Source organism: Convolutriloba macropyga, chromosome 8, assembly GCF_964194025.1.
Source record: "Convolutriloba macropyga chromosome 8, txConMacr16.3, whole genome shotgun sequence".
Lineage (NCBI taxonomy): Eukaryota > Metazoa > Xenacoelomorpha > Acoela > Convolutidae > Convolutriloba > Convolutriloba macropyga.
In genome coordinates, this window is record NC_134475.1 from 50,920,118 (window position 1) to 50,927,356 (window position 7,239).

Genomic DNA, 7,239 nt, shown 5'->3' on the forward strand with positions numbered 1-7,239 from the left:
GGACGGAACAACCCGGAGCTCAAACAACAGTTTCACTCCATTACCAAAAATTCTCGTTAGCAAATCATGATATTTTAACCCGCCTCCCATCAATTTGACTCCCCCCCCCAACAAATCAACTATACTGAAAATCCGATGTGACATGCCTTTATTGAGGATAGGTAACAAGTCGACAAAAAGAAATACAAAAAAGAATAAAGCTCAAAAATCCATTGAGCTTTCAACCAAATAATTTCCGAAGTAACAACAACCATTAACTTTCTACAAAAAAACTGGACGGATTCAAATGTAATTGCTTCAGAAGCAAACATCGTCTGCCTTCAGAGCCACCAAGTGGAAAGACAACAAAATAACAACATAAACAGGCAAAACCAAAAAAAAAAAACACAAAAATATGCAAAAACACTTGATCAATTATCAACAGTTTATCAAAAAGACAATGAAAATAAACTTGCTCCTCTTTAAATTCCCATACGCCTTGCAGAATCGCACATTGGAAATTTTAAAAAAAATCGTCGAAAATTTTTATTTTTTCTGTAGAAATATGCATTTTTATCTGCGAGAAGATTTACAAAGAAATTGACATAAAAAATTTTCAAGAAACTGTCCCTGCTCATTTTTTTTGTTTTGCAAAATTTGATCATTGTACAATCAAAATTTGTATTATTGTATACTAATAGAACACGCTCAAAAGACATCAATTCCCAGGGGAGTTCGTGTGTTTGCTGGTTGCGCAATGTTGTATTTTACTATTTTGCTGTAAGCTTCGCTGCGCGAAGACGCACTTTTGAAATTATGGTTGCAACTCGCCATGCAAAATGTTTACTTGTTTTTGAGCTTGAATTTGTGGAGCAAAATCACAAAAGATTCCGACAACTGAATTTGAACTAACACACAACACGACAAGATAATGAACTGAAGTGGTTATCAACAAATTAGAATGGAATGAACAGAAATATCCGATCACGCAGAGGGAAATGAAATAAATATGAACAAGCAATGAGTTGAATGCGGGAAACATTAAATATGGCCCGAAGTGAAATAAAAAATGAAGAGCAAATAACTAAGAAATAAATATTTGCATCGTTTAAGATTTGCTGCACTAAATTAAGATAAAAATCAACAGGTATCACATGCCCCCTTGAACGTTGATATAACTCGTAAAAAAACGACAATTTTTAAATGATAGTAACAGATTTAAATATTAATACTAGGTCCACAGTTGAAATTGTAAAAACAATACATGCACTGGTTATCATACCTAGTGATTTGTAATAAAGTAAATTGATGAATTTTTGAGTTTTGAAAGATCTCAAAATCAGAGTTCGCACTCCTGTCCACCTCATAGACGGTCCTAGGGATTGTGTTGTCTTCGGTGGTCGGGCTTCTGTAGTCAGCCAGGTATTGTACACGCGTGTCTGGAGGAGAATTAATTTCAATTACAGGAGAAATATTCGTCTCTTCTGGGTCTCGTTCTGCTGCCGATCGAACGGTTTCAACAACAGAGATATTGGGAGGTTGCAAACCTCGACGTCATCAGTTTTGGGGCTGTGATAAATGAGTCAGAAGATGTGTCTTTGATGCAGGAATAAGATGAGCTTCGTTTAGTTTTGCCGCTGAATCTCTTATCTGCAGTGGTGTTAGATGTAGTGGCAGCAACTTGTTGTAACGCTGTGGACGATGCATTGGTTGCGGGGATGATCATTTCGCTCGGCGAAGCGACATTCGTTTCTACATGTTGGCTCCTGGTGATGAGAAAATGGGTACTTCGGGGATGCGGACCTCGCATCGCGGGTTCAATGTTTGACTTTGAAGATGAAACGCCACAGGCCGGATCTCCACTTATATGTTCCACCTTCTGGTCACCTTCTTGCGGGTCAACTCTATAAAGTGGATTATGATTTTGTCCTCAAACAATTGTTTGCCGGTTATAGACCCGCGGCAATTGGCACACACCTTGAGTGACGTTTGCAGTTCAAGTTGTGTTCCATCTTTTGCAATGTCGATATGGCAAACCGTGACCACTGCTTTTAGCGGTTCTTTTATTGTAGAATTTGTTGGGCCCACTTTGACAATATTCGATCCCGGGACAAGCACTTCGTATAAGTCCTCGAGTTTCTCGTTTAACCTCCGCTTTCCAATTTTTTTGGGGCCAACTTAAGCTGCACCGCGCGTTCTGAGAGAAGGATTGGGCGATAGACGGTTGAGCGCAAGAATATGGATTGGCCATCTGTATTCTTTGGCTCTCTTCCGCTTGTCTCTTTTGTAGCCTTCTTCATAGCCTTTTTTGAACTCAATGTCGCTTCGATGGCCGGTTTCCCTTTTGTCGTCAGGAAGGATGGCCTGAATAGGAACTGTGTCTGAACGTATGAGAGATTAGACAGCCTTGGAGTAGCACAGATTACGCTCTGCGAGGTATTAAATTTTCTATCAATGTGCGCTACAAAAGGCGAGATCTTTGTTGTTTTTTTGTTTTTATATTTGCAGTTGATGGACAAAAGTAATCAACGCATGCTTTATGTGGACCAAAAACTAGCTGAGTTTTCTTCTTTATTAAATGCAAATCCATTTTTATTTGTCTGTATTAGTCTTTCTAACAGTCCAATTGCCCGATGATCACTAAGGTGAGCTTCAATAAAATCTATGTTTTTCTTATTACAGAAATTCTTTAATTGATATCCCACAAGACATTTTGCTTGATCCAATCCAAATGAAAGAGGAGTTCCGTGATTTTCTATATACATGACCAAAACTGTTGTTACATTTGGGCCATTCACTCCGTCGAAATTACATGCAGTGGGGTATTTAGAAAACAATCGATTGGAGCGAAAAAGTTTAGGGGGTGGAATTGCTTGGCGGGAATACTGGTTTAAGATTCTTACCAATGGCAGTGAATGGTTTACACTCTGTTGATTTACCGATCAATTCCCAAACATATCGTTCCCCAAGTATGCGGGTGACTAGCATGTAGATCATCTATTACGGCTTCTCGCAGTACGTTTGGTATGGCTAATTTTTCATATATGCACACACATCTAGATCATATATGGAGATCTCGCCTGTTTGAATGTATGTACTGATTGATGTATGTTCTGAAATCTTTTCTCGTTTCTATTGAGGATACAATCGCGCACCTCTTTGAGCACCGCGTCTTTATTTGTGAGGAATCTATCAGGGATTTACTGAAACCTTTAACTATGATGTTGTCAAATTTGGGTGTTTGGGTGCAAGTTCTGAGGGGTGTGCTAATATTGGACGACGCGGCCGGCGAAATGTGTTGATGTAGATGGTGGATCCACAGTGCGGGATATATCACCGCATGTAACTCTAATCATGCGTTTCTTTGATAGCTTAGTGATTTTTTTATTGAAATTGTTTTATTTGAAGGGGAATTCTGATTAGAAACCAAATTTGATTTTGATCTGAAATGATGCAACTTGTTTCTTGAAGAAATTTGGGCAACAGCACTGGTTTTATGATTGTTGGTTGAATTTTGCGACTATGAGAGGAATGTATATTAGATAGCGGTAAATTATTACTATTTGATTGCGTTTCTCAAATTGCGGGATTATTTGCCTTCTTAGTTTGGAAAGTAAGAATGAAATCAGGTTAATACACCTCAGCGAGTGTAATTTGAACTGTTATTTGCGACGTGGGGTGTGCATACTTGGAACAATCTGTTTTGTCATTGGCATTTACTATGTAGTTTTGTTTAGCGGGTGACATGTGAAATTCATGCGTGTGTAAGCGAATAGGCGATTAGCAATTGTGCCAATTGTTTTAACTAAAGTTATGTCAGGTTCACTTTGTGAAGTGAACTGCGATGCAATATCATTTGTTTTAAGCAAACTGAATGATTGCGGTGCGGAATAAATTTAGTTTAAATTTGAAAAAAATGCCTAGATGGAAGTTAGCTCTAAATTTGCAACAATGGATTCTTTATCGTAGACAGGGTTTTTTCAGTTTTTTTGATTTTGGTGTCGAGAAATGTGACCAACAAGACCGATTTCTGTTCCTGGCATGTGTTCATTTGTTAAATGATGAAGTAGTAATTTATCTACCCAACGATTCAAACGACAACTGTGGGATTTGTTTGAGCAGTTTTCTTTTAATATTGATAGCAGTGCTTTGTTGTCTGGAATAACTTTAATTTGTTTTCCATACAAATAGTTTTTAAAGTATTAAATATTTTTGAAATATAATCAACAAGGGCAATTTTGCGCCTGGCATGTGTTCAATTGTAAATTGGTATGGTTATAAACTATCTTCCCAACGGGTTGTTGTAAGATCTGTTTGAACAGTTTTCCTTTTTTATTCATAGAAAAGCTCTATCTTCTAAAAAATTCTTTAAACTGTTTTCCATACAAGTAACTTCCAAAATTTTCATTGGACGAAATTACATCTAAGAAATCTGATTCATTAACTCTGTATCTTTTTTTGCAAATATTTAGAATTCTAGATGTAAATGCATTAGGTTTCCACGTCTCTACTGTTAGTTGTTCTAAAGCGGCACCAAGCACGAAACTTGAAGCGTCACATTTACCTCGTGTTTCGAGTTGCGGGTTATAATGTCAATTTTTAGTTGCGTTTGCGATGCGATTCTTTATTTCAAAGAACAAATTTTATGGGTGCCAGTCTAAACAAAATTTTCAGGTTATTGTAATAAAGCGTATTGGAAGACTAATTCGGGCAAAGTTTGAGATGAATTTACTTATATAAAATACTAAACCAAAAAAACGAAGTTTCTTAAATGTATTGCGTGCTTCTAGAGATAAGATTGCAGATATTTTATTTTTGATTGGTAAAATTCTTGATTGCGAAATGTGAAATCCAAGCCATTCGATTTTTGCTTTTCATTGTATAATTTGGGAACGTTTATCCTAAGATTTTCCTAATCAAGTTGGCAAAGACGATGGAGCTCATATTTTTATGTTTTTCTTCTGATCCTCTGCTAACAATCAGTATATTGTCTGGAAAGCGATAGGTGTTTTTTAATCCCATTAATGTGTAATGCCTTGCTTTTCGAAGTTCCTTAAGGATATCTGTCAAAAACCATTGAATCTAGATTGAAATCGGTATGTGCCCGTCATTTTGCTATTTATTATGCTAAAACTGTATTGATTTGCTGTTTCAGTGTCTAGGTTTAGTTCTCTATATGCATACTTGAGACCTAATGTTGAAAAATTTGTAGTGCTTTGCGACCAAATATTACTAATTTGCTAAGGTAAGGACTCGATTAATGTATCTATCATGGGCATTTGGTAATTATTTTTATAAACAGCTTTATTATATTTTTGATATTTTTGATATTTGTTGGGCCCACTTTGACAATATTCGATCCCGGGACAAGCACTTCGTATAAGTCCTCGAGTTTCTCGTTTAACCTCCGCTTTCCAATTTTTTTGGGGCCAACTTAAGCTGCACCGCGCGTTCTGAGAGAAGGATTGGGCGATAGACGGTTGAGCGCAAGAATATGGATTGGCCATCTGTATTCTTTGGCTCTCTTCCGCTTGTCTCTTTTGTAGCCTTCTTCATAGCCTTTTTTGAACTCAATGTCGCTTCGATGGCCGGTTTCCCTTTTGTCGTCAGGAAGGATGGCCTGAATAGGAACTGTGTCTGAACGTATGAGAGATTAGACAGCCTTGGAGTAGCACAGATTACGCTCTGCGAGGTATTAAATTTTCTATCAATGTGCGCTACAAAAGGCGAGATCTTTGTTGTTTTTTTGTTTTTATATTTGCAGTTGATGGACAAAAGTAATCAACGCATGCTTTATGTGGACCAAAAACTAGCTGAGTTTTCTTCTTTATTAAATGCAAATCCATTTTTATTTGTCTGTATTAGTCTTTCTAACAGTCCAATTGCCCGATGATCACTAAGGTGAGCTTCAATAAAATCTATGTTTTTCTTATTACAGAAATTCTTTAATTGATATCCCACAAGACATTTTGCTTGATCCAATCCAAATGAAAGAGGAGTTCCGTGATTTTCTATATACATGACCAAAACTGTTGTTACATTTGGGCCATTCACTCCGTCGAAATTACATGCAGTGGGGTATTTAGAAAACAATCGATTGGAGCGAAAAAGTTTAGGGGGTGGAATTGCTTGGCGGGAATACTGGTTTAAGATTCTTACCAATGGCAGTGAATGGTTTACACTCTGTTGATTTACCGATCAATTCCCAAACATATCGTTCCCCAAGTATGCGGGTGACTAGCATGTAGATCATCTATTACGGCTTCTCGCAGTACGTTTGGTATGGCTAATTTTTCATATATGCACACACATCTAGATCATATATGGAGATCTCGCCTGTTTGAATGTATGTACTGATTGATGTATGTTCTGAAATCTTTTCTCGTTTCTATTGAGGATACAATCGCGCACCTCTTTGAGCACCGCGTCTTTATTTGTGAGGAATCTATCAGGGATTTACTGAAACCTTTAACTATGATGTTGTCAAATTTGGGTGTTTGGGTGCAAGTTCTGAGGGGTGTGCTAATATTGGACGACGCGGCCGGCGAAATGTGTTGATGTAGATGGTGGATCCACAGTGCGGGATATATCACCGCATGTAACTCTAATCATGCGTTTCTTTGATAGCTTAGTGATTTTTTTATTGAAATTGTTTTATTTGAAGGGGAATTCTGATTAGAAACCAAATTTGATTTTGATCTGAAATGATGCAACTTGTTTCTTGAAGAAATTTGGGCAACAGCACTGGTTTTATGATTGTTGGTTGAATTTTGCGACTATGAGAGGAATGTATATTAGATAGCGGTAAATTATTACTATTTGATTGCGTTTCTCAAATTGCGGGATTATTTGCCTTCTTAGTTTGGAAAGTAAGAATGAAATCAGGTTAATACACCTCAGCGAGTGTAATTTGAACTGTTATTTGCGACGTGGGGTGTGCATACTTGGAACAATCTGTTTTGTCATTGGCATTTACTATGTAGTTTTGTTTAGCGGGTGACATGTGAAATTCATGCGTGTGTAAGCGAATAGGCGATTAGCAATTGTGCCAATTGTTTTAACTAAAGTTATGTCAGGTTCACTTTGTGAAGTGAACTGCGATGCAATATCATTTGTTTTAAGCAAACTGAATGATTGCGGTGCGGAATAAATTTAGTTTAAATTTGAAAAAAATGCCTAGATGGAAGTTAGCTCTAAATTTGCAACAATGGATTCTTTATCGTAGACAGGGTTTTTTCAGTTTTTTTGATTTTGGTGTCG